The sequence below is a fragment of the Mus caroli genome, unplaced genomic scaffold (assembly GCF_978045245.1).
Source record: "Mus caroli unplaced genomic scaffold, Mus_caroli_1 scaffold_5, whole genome shotgun sequence".
Taxonomy (NCBI): Eukaryota; Metazoa; Chordata; class Mammalia; order Rodentia; family Muridae; genus Mus; species Mus caroli.
Genome location: NW_028227260.1, coordinates 26479354 through 26499867, shown reverse-complemented (window position 1 = coordinate 26499867; position 20514 = coordinate 26479354). Strand labels below are relative to the sequence as shown.

The window sequence follows — 20514 nt, the reverse complement described above, 5'->3', positions numbered from 1 at the left end:
CACATTGGTATTTCTAAAACAAAATACATGAGCTAAGGGTCTCATGTGAATCTATGATAGGCTTTTTCATGCAGTTTGGCAGGAAGTATATGAAAGACTGGTTTATGGAGCATTCTGGAATTTAGAACTATTGACAATGGAATATATGTTTGTACTAGAACGTAAGCATTTATGTATAGGAAGTTTCCTGTTCAATGACAATTGAAACTCAGACATTACAGGGATTTACTACCCTACTTTGTTTGGAGAACCACACTATCACCACCACCACCTCCACCACCACCACCAATCTGTTTCTGTGAGATGATATGTGGGTGACAAGAGTCTCTATGAGAAGGACAATGGCAAAGAGACAAAGCTGTGGAGGTAGAGAGTGATAAGGCAGAGCACTATTGTACGTATGTTCCAGGTGTAATTTCCATGCTGTGATGACAAACTGTGGCAAACACTGAAATGGACACCCCCACTGTACTGAGTTGGAACCATCAGAGCTTTTTACTGAAGCTGCTACTCCCGGCAGTGGCTTCCACTTTCTTTTAACCAGAGGTGCTGATAGATTAGGTCCTGGAGTGGGAACTTCCATTACAAAAATAAGCTTCGTCAAATGAAAATAAACACCTAACATTACCAAACTTATTACAGACATACATTACATAGAGAAGAAGTTCAGAGAGGGAAGCTTATAGCAGTAAATGCATACATCATAAAAAAGATCTCTAATAAACAACACAACAGCTTTGTGATATAGAAAAAGAACAAACTAAGCATGAAGCACTAAAAGCAAATAATAAAGAGGGAAGCAAAAATAAATTAAAACAATAAGAATAACCAACAGCACAAAAAAATGATTTTTAATTTTTATTTTTTAATTTAAAAATATGTGTGTGTCTACTTATATGACTGCTGTCTACATGTGTGGTATATGAGTGCGTATGTGTGTGTGTGTGTGTGTGTGTCCATGGCTCATGCGTTTATGAACACATGGAGGCCATAGGAGTTAGCTGTCTGGTTCTATCATTGTGTGCCTCATTCGTCTGATCCTGGAGCTAGGTGGGTTACCAGAATGGTGTCTCTTCACACTAATAGAACAGTGACTAAGACATTATACAATATCCTCATTATATCTTATATGAAAATCAAGCTAACGTGGATTAAGAGCTTGAAGATAAACCCCGAAGCTGTGAAATACCAAAAGGAAACATAGGAGAAATGCTCTATGACATCAACTGGCCAGTGAGTTTTTCCAGACAATATTAACAAAACTGGAGAAATAGGATTACACCAAACCAAAAGATAAAATAAAATAAAGCTTTCAGACAGAAAAGAAAACCGTCAGCAAAGCAAAGAAACAATATACGGAAAAGAAAAAAGTATTTTCATATTACATTTGATCAAGGTTTAATATCCATTGTATGTGTAATAAACTCAAGCAACTCAATAATAAGCAAACAAATTATCCAATGGAGCATGGGCAACTTGCTGGTGGCTACACTGCTGATGAAAGTTACCCCTCCTCCCTGGGCATCCATAAACTGCCAACAGTGCCTTAGGGAGTAGTGGGGTCTTATGAACTCCCCAAATCCAGGATTAGAATGTTGCTAGGCCCCATTCTGTGTAGATCCCATGCAGGTTATAGCAGCTGCTGTGAGTTCTGAAGTAAAATGGCAATGCGATGTCAAAAAGACACTGCTCTTCCTCCCATCCTCTGACTCCTAAATTTCTTCTGTCCCCTCTTCTGTGATAGTTCTCGAACATTACAGCAGGTTATCCAGTTGTTCCAGTCTTGACTAAGCATTCAAGGGTCACTTGTTCTCACCACTTTGGCCAGTTCTGAGTCTCTGTTTGTAATCATTGCCTACTGTCAACAAAAACTTCTCGGACCCCAGCTATAATCACCATGGATTTGTGGATATAGATATAAATATATAGAAAGCAGTTTTGACAGCATTTCCATATGACAAAACGACACTAGTAGATTCTCTACCAGTACCTACAAATTCCCTAGCCATGCACTTTTGGCCAGGTTGCCAGTATCAGACACAAATTCTTTCCTGCGAAACCTTTCTCTTTTGCGCCTCAAATCCAATCAGAAAGTAGCTGGTTGTTTCTATATAGTCATACCACAGTTGCAATGGTGAACACATCTTGCCTGGCATGGTTTTTCTTTTCTTCAGCTTTCAGGTTTCTCTAGTGGTCAAATAAATTATCATTGACTTTTCTCCCCCAGCAGATTCCCTAGCATCTTTGAGCACTGTGAAAGTTTGTCAGTTGGGAAAGAAGAAGTGTCTGGTCGACAGAGTTCCTCTGACTTCTCTATGTCCTAGAAGCAAAATAGAGGGGTGGGGGTTGTCTTACTGTCTAATGCTTGTGGGCACCTACTAAGAATGCTAATTGCTTGTATTACTTTTGAAGCCTCTAAATTCATGTAACAGCTCAGAGTGGCACACTCCTGGCACTGAGATTTTCGCCTAAGAACTATGGGTTCTAGGAGCAGTTTCCCACCGAAACTCCTTTTTAAGTTCTATTTTTAATTATCTCATAAATATTCGTTCATGGAGAAAGGGTCTTAAGCATGTAGCCCATCCTTGTCTCAAATTGATAGTCCTTCTGCCATGGCCCCCTAAGTTCTAGAATTCCAGGTGTGTGGCACCAAAGCCAGCTTGCAGTTTGAGATTATATTAAACAGCCTCATAATGTGCCCATGGAATGGCTGATTGGTGCATTCAAATATGCCCATGGAATGTCTACTGTGGATTAGAATAGTGTACACTGTCTGTCCAATATTTCTTGCATGCACATCCCCATTTCCAGAAGTAGCTATATTTATAAGGAACTGAAGGGCTAGGAGCTAGGTCAATTTGAGTAGATTTGTAGTAAAGCCAGCTTAGTAGCATGTCACTCTATCACATATGACCTAATGTGCTTAAAATATTATTGACTCACTGGAACTAATGAATTCTTTTACCTCTGTACTCTTAAAGAGAAGTCATGAACTGTTAAATGAGATGACACAAGCTCGGGGTATAAATACTTAGCCCCTCCCCCCAATTGTGAGGCAGCTTCAAACATGCACTGTATAGCCTCTGCATTTTTTTTTCATTATTGATTTTCATAGTATACTGCAGCTCAAGCTATACATGAGATAGTTTCTCATCCAGGTTACTTCCTTGTGGCCAACTTCGTCTTTGGGGTGTGTGTGTGTGTGTGTGTGTGTGTGTGTGTGTGTGTGTGTGTGATGTTTTATATTTTGTTTTGTGCCTTCTTGATGTCTTTTGGTACAATAAATTGTTTGAAATATAAATGTTTCCCATTTTTGTGAGTTTTGCAAATGACCTATAAAGTAGTTGACCAAGTTCATTTCTCTGGATTGGCCAATATAGAAACAACATTCATCCAAAATGGCCAGGAAGAGATTCTCCATAGAAGAAAATGTATTTGATTTTCAATATGAGCAGGTAACCCAAAAGTTCTATCTTTAAGTGCTGAATTATTCTTGGATGCCATTTTAGAAACAGTCAGACTTCAAAGAAATAGAAAAGGAACCAGAGGGAAGGGAAGAATAAGTATTATTCATAATTAGAGGAAAATACTATCAAATACCCTTATATATATGTTAAAAATGTAATGAAATTATTTATACAATTAATATGTACTAATAGTAATCAAGAAACTTTCATTATTTTAAATGTCAATGCTCTTTTTAAAAGTAAAGTATTATATCATACGTTATCAAAGTCTCCAAGTTGGAAAACAGTTTTTCATTTCAGTCAGTCTGTTTTAATTTGATATCCGAGGATTGAGTTAAAATTGCTATGAGATTGTTCCCAGTCCCCACTGTCTCCTCCAGCCTTCTAAATGGGAAGATATCAAAATTCAAGGCAGCAAAGACAGATGTGCTGAAACAAAGACTGGTCTCGACTACTAATATGGTAAATCAGCAATTAACCAAAAACTGAGACACCTTAACATTTATGTTTAATTAAGAGCCTTAGCTTTGTTTTTTTTTTGTTTGTTTTGTTTTTTTTTTTAGCCTATTGGAGTTTAAGAAAAATCCTCTTTACACTTGTATAAATACAGAAGTTTGACTTTGAAATGTTGTAAGTGACCGAGTAACCTGGCTATAGTGTGCCTGCGAACCAATGTTTCATAGAGGGCATAACTCTTTTGTTTGTTCGGTGTTTTGGTTTTTGAGTCTGGAGTTCACTAAGTAGCACAGGCTGGCCTCAAACCTCCCATCATTCTACCCCCTCCTCCTGAGTGCTGATGTCAGCAACAGTAGAGATGGAGCCAGAGATACACACTGTTGCCTCCAGCAGCCTGAGCAGTCACCTTAATCATTTAGGAAACTTGACTCAGGCAAAACTAGATCCTTGGCTTCATCAAAGATAAGAATTTTAAGTTAAGCCTGTGTGAATCAAAATGGGAGTTTATTAGAAGTCATTTTAAAAACATAGATCTTAGGAATGAAGTTTAAGAGATGGGGATAGGCAAAATAGGCAATACCCAAGGCTGTGTAAATGTAATTTTGTCTGCTACAGCCCTGGAACTACCTCTGATCTCATTTAAATTATTTAGTAATCATTTTTAGTATGTAATGACTTGAAAAACCACCCAAGTCCTTTATGTAACTATTGTAAAGAGGATAAAGTATGACTTCTCTGAAAGAGAGAGAGAGAGAGAGAGAGAGAGAGAGAGAGAGAGAGAGTCTTATCTATTGGCAGTCTTATAGTATGTGCTAATTGGGTGGGAATTCTGAATTCTCCCCTGGTGAGGAGCTTTACCCTGACTCTGGAGTGGGGAGTCTTCCTTCCTATAGGTTTTTCTCTTACAGTTTTCTGTTCTGCCAAACTGGATTTGTGAGCTTGTGCCATCACACCATCTTCAGTTGCAACATTTGCCATTTTATTCTCTAAACAATCTTTCCACTCTCTCCCCAAATACCTGCAGTAACAGCTCCATTTTTAATATGCACAGCTCATTTTTGGATCCAAGTATCATTGCCCATTCCAGGAGGATCCTCTGCAAACAAGCAAATACCAGAAGAAGACAAGAAATAAAAGCTCTAAGACAGCCCTGGGAAATTGTCAATCAGGTTGCCTCCTTCCCAGATCAAGGAGAGGGTAGTGATTCATTGGGGCTTTTGGTATCTGAAAGATGTCCCTGAAACACTGGAAGGAAAGAATACATTATTACTAGTATGACTAGTCTCATTTGTTTAAGGTACTAAGTCTATCGGGTCAGTTTCATAAACAGTAGAAAGTCTGATAATGTTAGTTTGGGGGGCAGCAAAGAAGTGAGGAGAGAGGGAGAAGGAAGGAGACAGATTTCTAAAATGTGGAATATACTGAAGTCATTTTTTTAAATGCGTCTAGTTGTCATTTTACTAAAAAAGTCTAAAAAGAGAAAGGATGAACATTTTGTTTGTATTTGAGTTTGTCATTTAATTACAATGCTCCCCTTTCTTTCCTCCCTACAAATCCTCCCACACACCCCTCCCATCTTTTCTTCAAATGCACTGTCTCTCTTTTTCATCAATTGTTATTGCATGTACACATGTATTTGTCTATACGTGTATGTTCCCAAATATAGCCCATTGAGTCTGTGTAACATTCCTTGCATGTTTGTTTCCAGGACTGACCATTTGGCACTGAGCAGACCCATTGGTGTGCTCTTCCCTAGGGAGGGCTACCTCTCCTACTCCCAGCTTTCCTTATTTGTCTATAGTTCTTTGTGTAGAGCTAAGGCCTTATTCACGTTAGCATTTTCTTTAGTGTCATCCTTGCTCAGAAAGGACGAAATGTGAATGCTATGTGGAGTATAGAATGGCATACTTTCAGAAGTGCCCCACCCCATGAGGCAAATTTAAATACAGCAAGGAACAGAATGAGTGACAAACCCTGGGCGCCCCTCTTCTTAATATATTTCTAGTAAGGGCCAGATCATTTTGGGTGAGAACAGGGAGAATGGTGCTCTGTTTCTCTGCCTTTCTCCTAAGAACTGAATTAGGTAGTGTGTGCTTTCAATTGGACAAAGCTGCTTTCTAGCCTTACAAGGGTGGTGAAAATTAAAAAGGGTCAAAGACAATCCTAAGATTAGTGAGAAAGTATACGCTTTCTACCCCCTGCCATCCACCAATCCCATTTACAAAGACGCCCCATGTCTTTCAAAAGAGACCCGCAAATTGCCATGGAAATCTGCCCCAACAGGCTGTGCTCCAGTCAGAGGAAGAGCCTTTGTTCAAAGGGGTGTGGAGGGGCGCTGCACCACAGTGAACACCGTTAAGCCTCACTAATTCCCTGAAAGGGGGAAAGGCCAATCTTGATTTGTAAGAAGCTTGAATTTGAAAATATGCTGAAAGAAATGCCATGTTATTATTTCTAAAAACCTGCAGTCAAACTGCTGGCTGCAGTCTGTGTATTGAGCTGCTGAGACTCTTAAGGCCCAGAACAAACAGATAAGGGCTGTAATTAGCATATTGGTCATTTGAATGCAAAGTGCACTTGGAGTGGCGCTTAAAACCGTATGTTAGCATACTCCCCTAGCAGGCTGATGCTTTCCTATGTATATAATATTAATTTGCCTAGCAACATGCCCTATTTCCTTTTTTGGCAGTAAACTTTATCCTAGCAAGTCAGAATACAGTAAATTCCCATATTGTCAGCAAGGAATGTCCAAGGAATGAAGGAATACGCTGAACTACTTTGAAAAAATGGCTTCAAATGCATTTGAAACTTCTACATAATCTTTAAAAGTCAACAGTGGCTTACTATTTATTATTTACTAATTAGAGAGTTATGCTCTTGGATGATTAAAAGAGGTGGGGAATGCAAAGTGTTTGAAGGTCCCTCCTCCACAAGCATCTTCACAGGTGAACACTGGAGAAAGAAATTGGCTGCAAGTTCCTGCTTAGTAGCAAAATAAGGATTGATCATACAACAGGTGCTTAATTATACAGAACACCAGCCCATTGGCATCACCATCCACTAAACACATCTGTGATGGTCAGCCAACGCTGCCTTTGTATTATTAACTTTGTTTTAAAATTCACATTTAAGACCACTTAATTTGAAGTGGCACTGAGTTATGTGTGGGATGAAGGAAAAGAAAGATGACTACAACTTTGATTATATTCAATGTCGCCATCACATTGCTTAGGACATGGAAGAAAAGTATACTATTAGTTTTAAAGTATACTATGTGTCCAGCAAGCTATCTGGTAGAGTCAGTAAGGAAAAAGCTGGTGAAGTCTCAAAGAGGAAGGAATTTAAATGTCTGCCTCATGAGAAAATTCCCCCATTCTACTCCATGGCCTTGTAGAAGTCAGACACACTGAAAGAGAGATAGGGAGAGATTACCCATGAACCTCTTAGAGGAAAGATCAATCATCCTTAAGCAATGAAATCCCTAATGTAGTGGTTCCCAAATTTTACTGCACATTAGAATCTGAGAAGATTAGAACCTGAGGGGATTTTTAAAAGCCTGGATGCTCAGATATATGCCATCAAATTAAATCACAATGTTTAGCAATAGCGCCTAGGCAACAGCATTTTATAAAGGTAATTTCTCCTGCGCAATGAAGTTGAGAACCAGAACTGTAACACCTCTATTTTTTTATAAGTATTTAAGTTAATCTTTCCAATTACACTAAGAAGGAGGATTATATTTCACAGATGAGGGAAAGTTCAAAGGGGCCAAATACGTTGTCCAGGGTCTTGAATTATTATGCAGTAAAACTGGAATTTGAATGTAGCAATTTAATTACAAGAGTCTACATGCTGAAATTTTATACAACAGTGCTCTCCAGAATTTTGTCCCCATGTCCTGCACTAAGAGAATCCGATGTCAATGTGCTCAGAGTGTATTAGGCATCTGCTACATAAATCACACCGTTGTAGTCACACTGTGTGCTTCTAGGTAAAGTCCAGGAGATATGGTCCACTTCTGATAAGTCTGATAACTCAGGTTTAGTTGTCATTTCATTTGCTTTGTTGAAGCTTCATTAGCCCAAGTTATCAGAAATAAGACTGAGGAGATCAGATTCCTTGTGTGACTTAGCCATGGAGCATCCTTGGTCATCAATATCAATAGCAAAGTGAATCTGGGATCATTGGTAGGAAGGTAGTGTCACCTAAGGGAGGAGGGGGTACCCTGGGACATTTCACACGTACTGTTTATGTAGCCTTGGAGAAAACAGTGCTTTCCATAAAGTTACATCTGGCTTTATGTATCAGTTCTCCCATTTAGCATAATGGCAAAACTATTTATTCTTAACCCATGCTAATTGTTATCCTTTCAATCCCAGGCAGACTGAGATTCTTTCAGGTTTTTGCCCTTTTCCAGTTAGGTGAATCTGAAAGACACATTGACATTCATATAACCCATGAATAGATTTATTGATTTCCATATGAGCTAATAAAATATTTCACATAGGAGGACATGTCAACAATTAATTCTGAATAAGATTGGTGTTTGAGTTATTAGTGTTAGACCAACATCAATTTCTACATTTTAAATATTCTGTAAATCAAAATATCAGAGACATTTAGTCAAGGATACATAGGGGCTCTGGTACATTTTTGTAACTTCCCATGATCCCTGCACTATTTCAAATATTTAATTAGGCCATAAAAGATATTTACTAGGAATAGAGTTTTGATAACAGCCTTTGAACCTCAGGGTGTAGCTCAGTTGCTAGTGTGCTTACCTGTTAGATGCTGTACTCTGGGTTCTGTTTCCAGCACTGCATACCACAGGAATCCTACCACCGGTGAGGTAATGTCAAGAGAATCAAAAAGACAGGGATATTCTTAGATGCATACAGACCTTGAGACCAGCCTGGGCCACATGAGACCCCATCTAAATAAATAAAAGCACGTTCCCTATGTAGTCTGTCTTCCTGTGCTTCCACAAATAGTCTGAAAGTAGTTATACCTTATACCAGTGTTCTTTTATATAGGTCCCTGGATTTATCTCTTACATACATTAGTATTGTCAGTGTACAGTGACTAGCAGTTACAGATCTCTAAAGGCTTACAGGCATGAGAACCACTTGTTCATCAATATGCCAGTTGAATATGGCTTACACTATTCATTACCGATTGCCAGATAAGAATAAGAGGGAAGAATAGAAGGAAAGGCATGGGAAACCAAGACATATAAGGGAAACAGAATACCTTGACAGGCCAACACTTGGGCATAAAGCAAGATGAATTGGAGCTGGAGTATAATGTCTTCTCACTGAAATTAAGGGATGTGAGTTTGCGTGCATATACTATATATGTATTGTTTGTAAATACCTATTTGAATGTGTATCTAATCTCTCAAACTAGATTCTAGATCCTATAATAAGATGGCCAAAGTTTAGTTCATTTGTATAAGCTTTGTAGCACCTACCTTTATGCCTTTAATTTGCTAGGTATTCAGTAAACTTCTCGCAGGAATGACTGATATATCATTAAAAAAATGCAACTGATCTTCCCTTTTAAAAATTATCTGAAGCCCAAATATAACATAGGGTAGGGGCTTGTGTTCAGGAAAAGGAAAGTAGCAGGCAAAAAAGAACATACACAACAACAACCCTGAGCTCCCTTTGTATCAGGCTTTGGTGACCAGTTTTGACCATGTCCTTCCATCTTTGGCCCTGAACCATGCCCATGAGGGTTTGAACACAATGTGACTATCACTAATGAACTTGGCATTCTGCTCACTTCTCCCATTGTTTGGCTTTAGTGGGAAGTCTCAGAGGTGTTCATCTCTTCATCACTCATTTTTCAGGACTCTGATTTACAACAAACATGTGGATTCAGGAGGGACCTGGTAGTGGTAGGTAAGGAAAAAGTACACTACCTTCAGGACTTGGGTAGCATGTGTTGTCTGAAAGGGTGGTCAACAATTTGCCTATTGATGAGTTTTCCCCTTCACCTCTGGAGAGAAATGTTCCACTGCTCATCATTTCAGATAATTGGGTGTGGGGATAGGGGCACTTCTGTTCCTGATAACCTTATTATGTGTTTATCAGGAGCAGACACTGCCCAGGTTGTCACGACAACCAGCAATGATTCAAAGCTTCCCTGAAAGGTCTGTATCTCTGGCAAATAATCAGCCTTTAGCTTTCAGCAGATGCTGAACTGAGCAGCCAATCACAGGTGAGCTGAGAAAATATGACATCATAGTCCAGCTGGTCCAAAAATTTTTTTTGGCTTTCTTTTTTTTTTTCCCATTGATTCTTTGTCCCCTAGATGTTCTCTCTCTCTCCCTTCCCCTCTCCTTCTCCCTCTTCTCTGTCTCTCTCCTCTTCCTCCTTCTCTCCCTGCTCTTTCCCAGGGGAGCATGCAAGCAAGCACACCACAAATCCCTCACAATCAACAACAACAAAACCCAAGTTTTCTGAATTCAATTCACTGTGCAGTTTGACTTGCATTCTCCAAATTTAGTGATTGGGAGTGTGAGGGAAAGGACTGTGTAATTCTCTTGGGAGAACCGTCAGAGAACGTTGGCTCAATTAAATAATGTGGTTTGATATGTATGACCATAGTGGAGGCAGAGGTAATTAACACCAAGTTAGAAGAGAGAAACTTCCTACTTATTAATTCACTCCAAGCCACCTGGATTTAATCATCTTCTACTTTTCCTTCACTGACTCCCTCATGAAATGAAGGAGGCCAGAGGCAGTGACCATCTGAATCATCTCAGGTTCTGCAAGGTAGGCCTCTAGTGTGGTCTAATTATGAACAAAGGTTAGGACAGGCCCTCTGTTCCCGCATGCACAGTTAGGAATCCTGTGTATGTTTGGCCTCATCAAATTGATTAAGGAGGTGTGTGTTTCCTCAGTCCATCAGGTTTGCTTTTGTGTTATTAGCCATTAACATCCACACAATTCAGGGATAGGTAAGGTGAGTTTTACAGAGCAGAAAGTTAATACCTGGGGAAATTGGACTTTTGTTCAAGGCTTTGTCCACTTCCAGGGTCCTGTGTCACAACTCTAGTTTCAAGAAGATAGTGAGTTCTTAACCATATGATGCTCTCTGCCCCCACAGTCTAAAGTTTTTCAGAGACACTTTGGTGACATATCTGAACTCCCTATATTTATTTCATATGCAATTCACAAAACTGCTTGCTTCAGGAGAGCTTTAGATGCTAATATGGTCAGGGGGACAAGGAGAAAGAGGACCAGTTACAGTGAGCACAACTACACAGTGATGCCTAGACACTAGGTAGACATGGACCAGGCATATTTCTCCTATTTCATGTCTGAACACCAGTTGCTGAGCAAATTGGGGTAGGAGGGCACTTTATAGAAGTGCACCATGGAGGCTGAAGATTAAGAGCACCTAAGCTTTCAGAGGGCCTGGGCTTGATTCCCAGCATCCAAGTGACAGCTTACAACTGTCTGTAACTCCAGTTCTAGGGGACATGAAGCCTTCTTCTGGCCACCATGGGCACTAGGCATGCAAGTGGTACACAGACATGCTGACAAAACACTCATACAGCTAAAAACAAAAAATAATAAGATTTTTAAGTGAACCTGTTCCAGAAAATAATGTGAAGACCGAGAGCTAGCTACAAATTCTCAGCATCAGCTACTAGGAACAGTTTCTGGCTATGGGATTTAAGGTAAAGAAAGCCAAGACAGGCTGGTCATTTCTGCCCTGTAGATTATGTATTATTATTTTCCTGCATCCAGTCTATGTTCAGGAATGTCTAAGTTCACCATATCTTTGCCGTACTTGAACCACTGGCCTGGCATTCAGATAGCATTCAGGATAGTTAAGGTGCTGGTTGGTTTTATTTTAAGCACTCTCCTGAATTATATTTTTGATTCTAATTCTGATTTTTACAAGCAAAATAGAGTATATAGTTATTATTTAAATTCATGCAAACAAAGCCAGCCATGCTAACACAAGCTTGTCATCCAAGTACTGGGAAAGTAGAAGCTGAGAATAAGGAGCTCAAAGTCCTCTTCAGCTACATGGTGAGTTTGGAGCTACCCTTAGCTTTTCACTGCCTGTCTTAATGAAAATGAAAATAAAGGGCATTCAAACTGCACATATGCTTGTTTTCCTTTGTATACAGTAACATCAATAAAACAATTGTAACTTGCAATTTTTAACGAACCATTTTAACTTAATTCAGTATACCGAAAAAAAAAATGGATTACTTTTCATTGGGACTTTGTTACTAACTTGGAGGTGGGAGGAGCCTCTGGCCAGCTGCTGCTGCCTACCATTCTAAGAGAGTATCTTAATACATAAATGTGAAGTAAAGCTTATATTGAATGCACGTCATTTTTTGCATCATGGTAAAGTAAAACGAAACAAAGCAAAAAACATATACCATTGTAAGTTTGACATTGTCTATATAAAGAAAACACACATACTTATAGGTCATAATTTACAGCATTTATTCCCATGAGCACTCTTTCAGTGGTTTGCTGATTTTTTGCGGTCTGTAATTTCAGTATAAGCACACATACACACACAATTTTTAACAAATATAAAATTATAGCATACATTATTGTCTTGCAATTGCTTTTTACACCTAAAAATGTGTCAAGGTGTGCTCTTATTTTAGCATATGGGACTCCACATGATTGTTTTTATCTGAGGGATATTTAGGCTATCATTTTTATGATATTCACACTCTTACATTAGATTAAACAATGAATATTCTTGAGCATATATCTTGGTATGCTGTCATGAAGATATCTATAAACATTTTCCTTGACTTAGAATTGCTAGATAAAGTGATATATACATTTTTTAATTTGACAAAATCTTACTCACTTCTTAGTCCCATTAATGGTATGTTATATGAGAGTGTGCAATATTTCCTTAGTTTAGGATTTGACTGGAATGAAGACACTAACTTTAATTTACTTATATTATAAAAGTCCCACAACTTTAATTTACTTATATTATAAAAGTCCCACTTTGGATATCTCTCTTCTCTTCTAAATTATAGACTCATAAGTCATAGATGTGGTTTGGGTGCTAGGAACTAACACAGAAACACAAAATCAAAATGGAAATTTTGAATGACATTAGTCTTTGCTGATGGCACATCTCATTTGATACCACAAGGACAAAAAAAAAAAAAAAAGAAAAGAAAAGAAAAAAGAAAACAACGTTCTTACTTATCCCTCAAATATACTCATAAATTGCCTTATAGTATAATACAAAGGACCTAGAAGATAGAGAAGGAAGCCTGGTTTGTATGGCCATGTATTTCTATGACGCAATTTGCTGATGACTTCAAAGCCCTGGAACTCCACTGTTCATTCGATGAAATTTCAGATCATAATGCTTGCTGAGGTACACTGTTGTGGGTATTGTGAGAATTTAGTGGTGAGATACAAAGAAGGTTTGTAACCTGAGAAATATGATACACATCCCAAGTAAGGATGTATCCTTAAACCAGAGGCCCTTGTATGCAAGGGAAAAGACTGTGGGAGTTAGGAGGAAAAAAATTACACAGAGATGAAACATTAAGCTTGTACAGTTCAGAGCCCTTTTGTCTTGCTCTGTATTTTTGAAGAACAAACTGCACTGGTAAAAGTCTATCTTTTGATATTAAGAATAGCATAGGTTATCACCTCTTTCCACAAGGATTCAAGTCTTCCCTTCTGGGCTTCCAGCCTTGTTTGAATGGCATTACTATGCTTCCATTTTCAAGAACCTAATAGGATTTTGCCCCTTCCCACACTTAGTTTCTGTAATCACTGGGGAGAGAAGAAATACACACATGAAATGTTTAAATAACCATGTGAAGTGACTGCATAAATAGCTCCGAGTTATAGCAGAGGTATATGTGAGGATTAGCGTGAAATCCAATACCTTTTAATTACAATTTAAATCAATACCCCATTGAATCATTACCAGGAAAATCCTGTTATGCTTCCTTATTTTTTTAAGTATTTTAGTTTGAAAGAACCCAACACAAATGCAATTTACAAATAAGATACATTACCATTAAGTAAATGACATTTAGATTAGTAGTTTTTAGACTACTTCCACCATTATGTGTAAAAAAAAAAAAAATCAATGGGATGTAGTTACTGTTTTAACCCAAAAGTTAATTAAAAAGATATCTGCAAAGTCATTGTAAGCAGAACCATTCTGATTTCAACCTATTAATCAAGAATGGGAGAGAGAGTCTGTGTTGCATTAGAAGGTAACCACCGGGATGTGTTTTAAAGGCTATTTTTAAATACCTTGTTTTAAAACAAGGCTTACCTTATAAAGCCAGTGCATATTTTCATAGCCATTAATACCATGCTTAATTTTCATTAAGCATACACTCCAGCATATTAGAAAATCCAGGAACTTTGTATTTAGATTTAAATATAAATCCCTGTTCTACTACTTTCTACAGTCTTTATACAGTACTGACGTATGTGTAAATATGTAATTTTTTATTGAAGGAAAATGTTGCAAAGTCATCCATAAGACCTGTTTGGATCATGTCGCTTATTGAGTCTCTATCATCCTTTTCCCTATTTTGTCTGAGGTTGATCATTGTTCCCCTTCTGTTCCTGATGCTATTCAAAATGAATTCATTCTCACCCCCACCTCGACTTTCCCAGCTATCTGAGTGATTATCTCTTGTGAATCCAGAGATCATTCGTGTGGCTCTTCGTCAGAGGATTTGGAAAAAGGTGAAATTCAGTTTAGGTGTTAAAATGCATTGTGTGGTAATTGGGAAGAAATGAGTGTTGGTTCTTATGCAGTGTTGAGAAAATTAAAGGGGCATCAGAAAGAGTCACTATTCATTTTGGCTATTTACTTTTACAAGGATACACTTATCTTTATTTACAAAAAGTTGAAAAGTAGAGAACAATATAGCCTATAATCCCAGGACATTAAGCTAACCATTACAATTTTATGCTCCCTCCCTTCTGTGTTGGGAGGCAATTTTTACATCATTGTAGTTCAAACATACATCTATTGTGCAGCCTATTGTCTCATTGGCGAGATTTGACATAATTTGTATGATCTGCCAAAATTCTAGGGAGTATGGATTTGGGAGGAAGTGATGCTTTTCAGGGGTAGATTTTAAATGGCTTAGGACACCTGTAAATATTTGAAGCTTCTCGTAAAGACAGGATAAATCAGTAAAGGTTTTAGGGAAAAGACAGCAAGGGGATTTGTGTGGAATCAATGTACTCAATTGGAAGAATAATTATTCCTTTTTGCATAATGCCACCTGTTTTGAAATGTATATTTCATGTACAGAAGACTGTTTTTTTATCCTGCTTAAATTGCTACCTTTCTTAATTTCACTGCCACATACCCCACACACACACCCTCGTACTTGTCTATGTAACCTGCTAGGCTGACAGGTGGTGTCCCAAATCCAAATTTCCTCAAGAAAGTCTGCTCCAGTAGATGGATTCCCTAGCCTGAAACGCATCTCAAAGCCTAGTGTTTGTAAGCCAGAAAGATGCATGAAATGTTCCCTCTCCACTCCTGTCTGGTGTCTTTCTCAATGGCTCCACCTTCCTCTTTAGACAATCCCGACAGTGTAGAAGTTTCCATCTCCCTTCCCTCTCCTCTCTCCACCCCCCTTCACTTTCTCCCCCCTCCTAGGGCGCTTCCTGCCTGGAAACAAAAGATTGGTCCCCAGTAGCCCACTCAGGGCGATTTTACTTTTATGCTCACCATCTGATTGGCCTAGGTACGGTGCAGAGCCCAGGTGACGTCATAGCATAGCTAGGGAGCGGTTGCTGAGCAGAGGGGCTCTACAGTAGGCAAGCAGCTGTGGCCGCAAACTGTCTGGGGTCTTATGCTGGGGGCTGTAGCTTTATCCCCTCTGGGAGTAAGTGCATTGGGTGAAAGAAGAGCCTTGGGGAGAGCGAGCGGGCCCGGGGCTGCGGCTGCGGCCGCTGGGCTGCAGCTCCCCAGCCCAACTGCCAGCGTGCTCCGAGGTACTGGAAAGGTCTTGGCAGGGTGGCTGGACCCTTGGCAGGTAAATCCCGCGGCTTCTGTACTGTACCGAGCTAGCTCGGGGGAGGGGAGAATGCCGGGCAGATGTTCTTTCTTGTGTCCCCCTCCTGCTCTTGCTGTGTCCCAGCTTTGACTCTTCTACGTGGCTCCATTGCCCAAGCCCTGGGACCTAGCGCACAGTGCTTCATGGGGTTTGCTCAGGCAGATGAGTGGGTGTGTCCGGGCTGGTCCTGAAGGACCTGGGCTTCTTCCCTTAGCCAAGCCCAGGGTTAGCTTACTGGGGTTTGGGCCGCCTGGGGCAAAATCTGCCCTGAAAGCTATGTCAGACTGTAAGTCTCCTACCATCTTCCCCTGAACCCCCCCCCACCCCGCCTCAGCCATACTGTTGACAGCAGCCCTCCAGAGAAGGGGAGGGGGTGTGGCCGCAGTCTGGCCAAGTCTGCATCAGAACAACCTGACTGAAACAGAAAAGTGCCAAATTTCTTAAAAGGGAGCTTTCCTTTCTTTAAAAAAAATATCCCCCTCCCCTTTTCTCTTTGGGGGGATGGTAATGACGGGAGGACCTTTTTTCTCCCCTTTTCTTTTTCTTCTTCTGTGGGGACTGAATGGATTCAATATGGCCCTTAGAAAAGCCTGGCACCCCCCCCCCCCCTTTGGCCCCTGTCTTTATCTGGAGAGTGGGGGTCATTGGGTTTGATGCTTCCTCCCTTCCCTTTCCTCTGTAGCTCCCAGAAGACGCTGCCCTCAGTTTGTGACCTGCTACGATGACTGGCGTACTTCTGAGTGAACAGAACATTTTAGATTCAGGCTCTGGCAGGCTTTCCTTCCCTAGGTGGTGGCTGAGGGTAGAGTGTGGGTGTTGGGGGATATAGATGGTTCTTCTGAAGAGATAACCAGAGGCTCCGTTGGGTTGGTTTTTGCTTGTCTGTTTGTTTGTTTGTTCCCACCTTCCAGAGTCCATTTCTAGATTCTTGGGGTTTCTGGGCTGTGTGGGCTGTAAAAGCAGAGGGAAGGGTGCGTGCCTTGGCTTTGGAAAGCCTGATGGGGGTGGTTGCGGTGCTATTTAAAAAAAAAAAGTGGCTTCCACCGGGGAAGCCCTTAGCCATGTTAGTTTTGCTCCCATTCCCCAATGGTTTTGCAGACTCAAATCCAGGCCAACTGTATGGCTGTCTGAGGTGTTGGAACAGAAGGAGGTCCATTCCTGTTGGTGACAGCACTGTGGCCCTGTTCTAGGATGAGCCAGGTATAAAAGGTCAGTGTGGTTTTCACTGGGCCATGTGTAAAATTATAATTGGTCAGGATGTGTGATTTGGCACTTGAGCATCCAATCACGGGTACCTTTGAGTAAAGGGGCTCACTGTGGTAATGGACGTAAATGGATGATTAATAGGCTGGAATCTGGGAAGAGAGCCAAACAGTCCTCTTTTTTTTTTCCTTCCTGGATACAAATGTCATACTCCTCTGTGTCCGTGCAAGACACAACATGAAAAGAATCTAGAAGGTATGCTGGGTTAAAGCTGGCTATTGGTAATCCAGAATCCAGAAAGACCTCAGTATGTAAGAGGCAGATTCTTTAAATCTCCCAACAGACAAGTACACATTATGATGAGAGTGCAAGCAATGGTCCACAAGACCCCCGGAACATAGTAGTGCTGATCATTCCTACAGGTTGTGGGTATTTCCGTTTACAGGTGGAAGTGGTATACAGAGCAGACATGTTTGCTGAGGGTTTGGAAGAGACTGGGTAGTAGGTTTATTTGATAGATGAGAAAAGTGGAAAATGAGAGTAAAGATGGCAGGGGTTGCCATTAGAGATTCTGCTATTATAAAGGCAAGACTAAGCACAGGGTCAAAGAGAACGACTAATACAAAAGAAATCAGATCTAGAAATCGGAGTGAATAGGTTGAAGTTAATGGAGTTGGTAGAAGCAGAGCTGTAGTGGAGATAAAAAGCCAGCATCATGCCAGGAGCTCAAGAGTCCTATTTTCTCTGGTGAAATGGTAATGGAAAAGTTTTGCTAGTCAAGTCAGCAATGGTTCAATAAAGGATTATACAGGCCTTTTTGTAACCCATTTTCAGGAAACCAGTAACTTCAGTCAAAGGAATGAGAAGAAATGTGACGAGGAGCAGTCTTAAACAAACAAACACACAAAAAACAATGCTTTCATAGTGGGTGAGAGAGGGCACGGTGAGGGAGGGGGTGAAGGATGGGAAGGAGAACAGGAGAGACTAGTATCTGAGACAGGAGTTTGACTGTTTTACATGGCTGAGTTAGGTTTAGGACAAAAACAGACAAGAAAGAACGAAAGAAGGAAGGAAGGAAGAAAAGAAAGAGAGAGAGAGAGAGAGAGAGAAACATGGACAGAGAGACAAAGAGACAGAGATACAAAGAGACAGAAGAAGTCTTTCTCAGGGCTCCCTGGACCTTATGTCCAACAAGGACAGCAGAAAACCCTCACCCTGGAGGATAAGTGCTGCTTTCTAGGCATCTGGGGCTCATCTTAAGCTTTAGCCAAGCTCCCCCTTAGCCCCGCATCCACATCCACACCTACACCTGTCAAGAGCTAGGTGGTTCCCTTGGCAGGGCCAGGGTAGATAGAGTTCCAGGCCAAATCCGCACTAAATAGCTTTGCCAGCAGGGGGCAGAAAAGTAACCGTAGCGACATAGAGAGCCCAAGTCCTCCATTTCAGGTGTGAAGCCCTAGCCTCAGATCAACTAACAGCCATACATTTACAATCTGATTTAGCAATGCCAGAGAACTAAATGAACCTCCAGGTCAAGTGTTCCCATTTCTTCCCAGAAATGTGGTGCTTCCTGCCGCGCTCTGCAGTGTAGGAAGGCACATGCTTTTACTTGTGATTACTTGAGTCACTAACACGCACAGCCTAACCGGGAGTTTAATTGGAAATGTTAATCAATGCAATAGATCCGTGTCTGATTTGCACATTCGGTCAATTATCTGCACGTTTGGACAATTTGTGCTGCACCCAGGGGATGCAACCAGCGGGTAAAACAGTACAGCTACAGCTGGGACTTGGGGGTGGGTGGGTGAAGCAAAATAGGGGAAGTGGACCTTGAAGACCAAGAAGAAATAAATGATTTACTGGTGGAGAGAAGAGTCATCTCAAATGTATTTTCACAGAGAGGTTGGATCATGAGGCGAGTGGTCCAGAAGCTTACAGGGCTGAGGGGAATACAAGGTTTTCTGGGGTAGAAGACGGTTGAATATAGAGAAAGGATTTTTTTCTGTGGGGTGGGCTGGGCAAAAGCTAGGATAGCCTGGAACTTGGAAATTCAGAAATCAGGTGTTCTTGGCTGAATGTCCTGTTTCCTTGACCTTCAAAAGATGGACGTTAGATCAGGTGTTCTCTATTCTGGCAGGAACATTTTAGGAAGTGGATCCTTTTATACTTGGTACTTAAGATAGCCTCTAAAGAACAGACCTCCTGCAACAAAAGAAAATAGCCCTTAATATCTCTTTGCATTTTGTGTGTTTTCCACTTTAGGGAAAGCCAATACAAAACAGGTACCCACAAATTTCATCTTTTAGCTGCATTATTTCACTTATATTTCATGTGAGTGGAGAACATGTGGAAAAGGAGAAGCCCAATTCTGTATTTGCTGGGCAACCTATAAGCCCCAGAAAAGCTCTGTATGTTACCTTGTATATAAAGACCCTAATGCAATCTCAAAACAGAAGATGTTTAGAATGAAGATAAAGATAAAGAAAAAGAGGGGCTTCCTGGGGGGAGTCCTTTTCCCTCATCTCTATCTGAGCCTTGTGAATTCTTTGGAATTCTGCACCCTAAACAGACCACTATCTCTGACAGTTAGCACAATATCGCCCCCTAGTGACCGCACTGGAAACATTTTTCTCAGCTCTTGATTGCTATCCCATGATCTCCATCCAGGGTGCCAGTATTCTTACATTGCTCTCACTCCTGGCAAGCAAAGGCACATTCCTTCTATCAAGACTGAAGGAGTAAGTCAGGGATGTGCAGCCTCCTTTAGAGCATTCTTCTCCAGTGTGAGCAGGTTTAAAGGGAGGGGTACCACTCTCTTCTCCCTTGTATGTTTTTTTTTTCTTCTTCTTCTTCTTTGGGCCTGAGAAAGGAACCAGGAGTCCAGAAATATTTAGTGCTACATAAGACACTTGCCAATGTTTCTGGGAAAGAGAGAGTAATTTTCATAACTTCCTTTGATCTGCATCCCAAGGTGATAGTTTTAGTCCTCAGACAGGAATTCTGGCAAAAGCTAAAGTACGGCAAGGAAAGAGAAGTTAGATATATATAAGATGTGTTCATCCATACTCCCAGCTTCCAATAAGAGGTCTGAGTAACAGACAGAAGGCAAGGAAGTAGAATTGAACAGTATAATGCAGCTATGCATCACTCACCACTCTGTACAGACATACAACGTGACATAGACTATATGTGCTGCACACTACAAATTAAACACACGGCATATACACATGCATGTACCATGCATGGTAGAGATCCAAACACATATACCACATTACACAAATACAGTGCATATCGACAAGATAAACATATCTGACATGATATAAATGC

General features: G+C 40.4%; 1 protein-coding gene across 11 annotated transcripts in view; it reads left to right on the top strand.

Annotated features, from left to right (window-relative positions):
- The window catches only part of Pak3 (p21 (RAC1) activated kinase 3), a 283410-nt gene that overhangs the window by 136054 nt on the left and 126842 nt on the right, over positions 1-20514 (top strand). For 6 of the 11 annotated variants that reach the window (XM_029473394.2, XM_029473395.2, XM_085837991.1 and 3 more), the window contains exons 1-2: positions 15723-15963; positions 17083-17193. The exons of 2 other annotated variants lie outside the window; for them this stretch is intronic. The gene's annotated coding sequence lies outside the window, so the exon portion shown is untranslated. Of the gene's footprint in view, positions 1-15722; positions 15964-17082; positions 17194-20514 lie in introns of those variants that run through there. 3 more of the 11 variants (XM_085837992.1, XM_085837990.1, XM_029473393.2) reach the window with 2 other exon arrangements.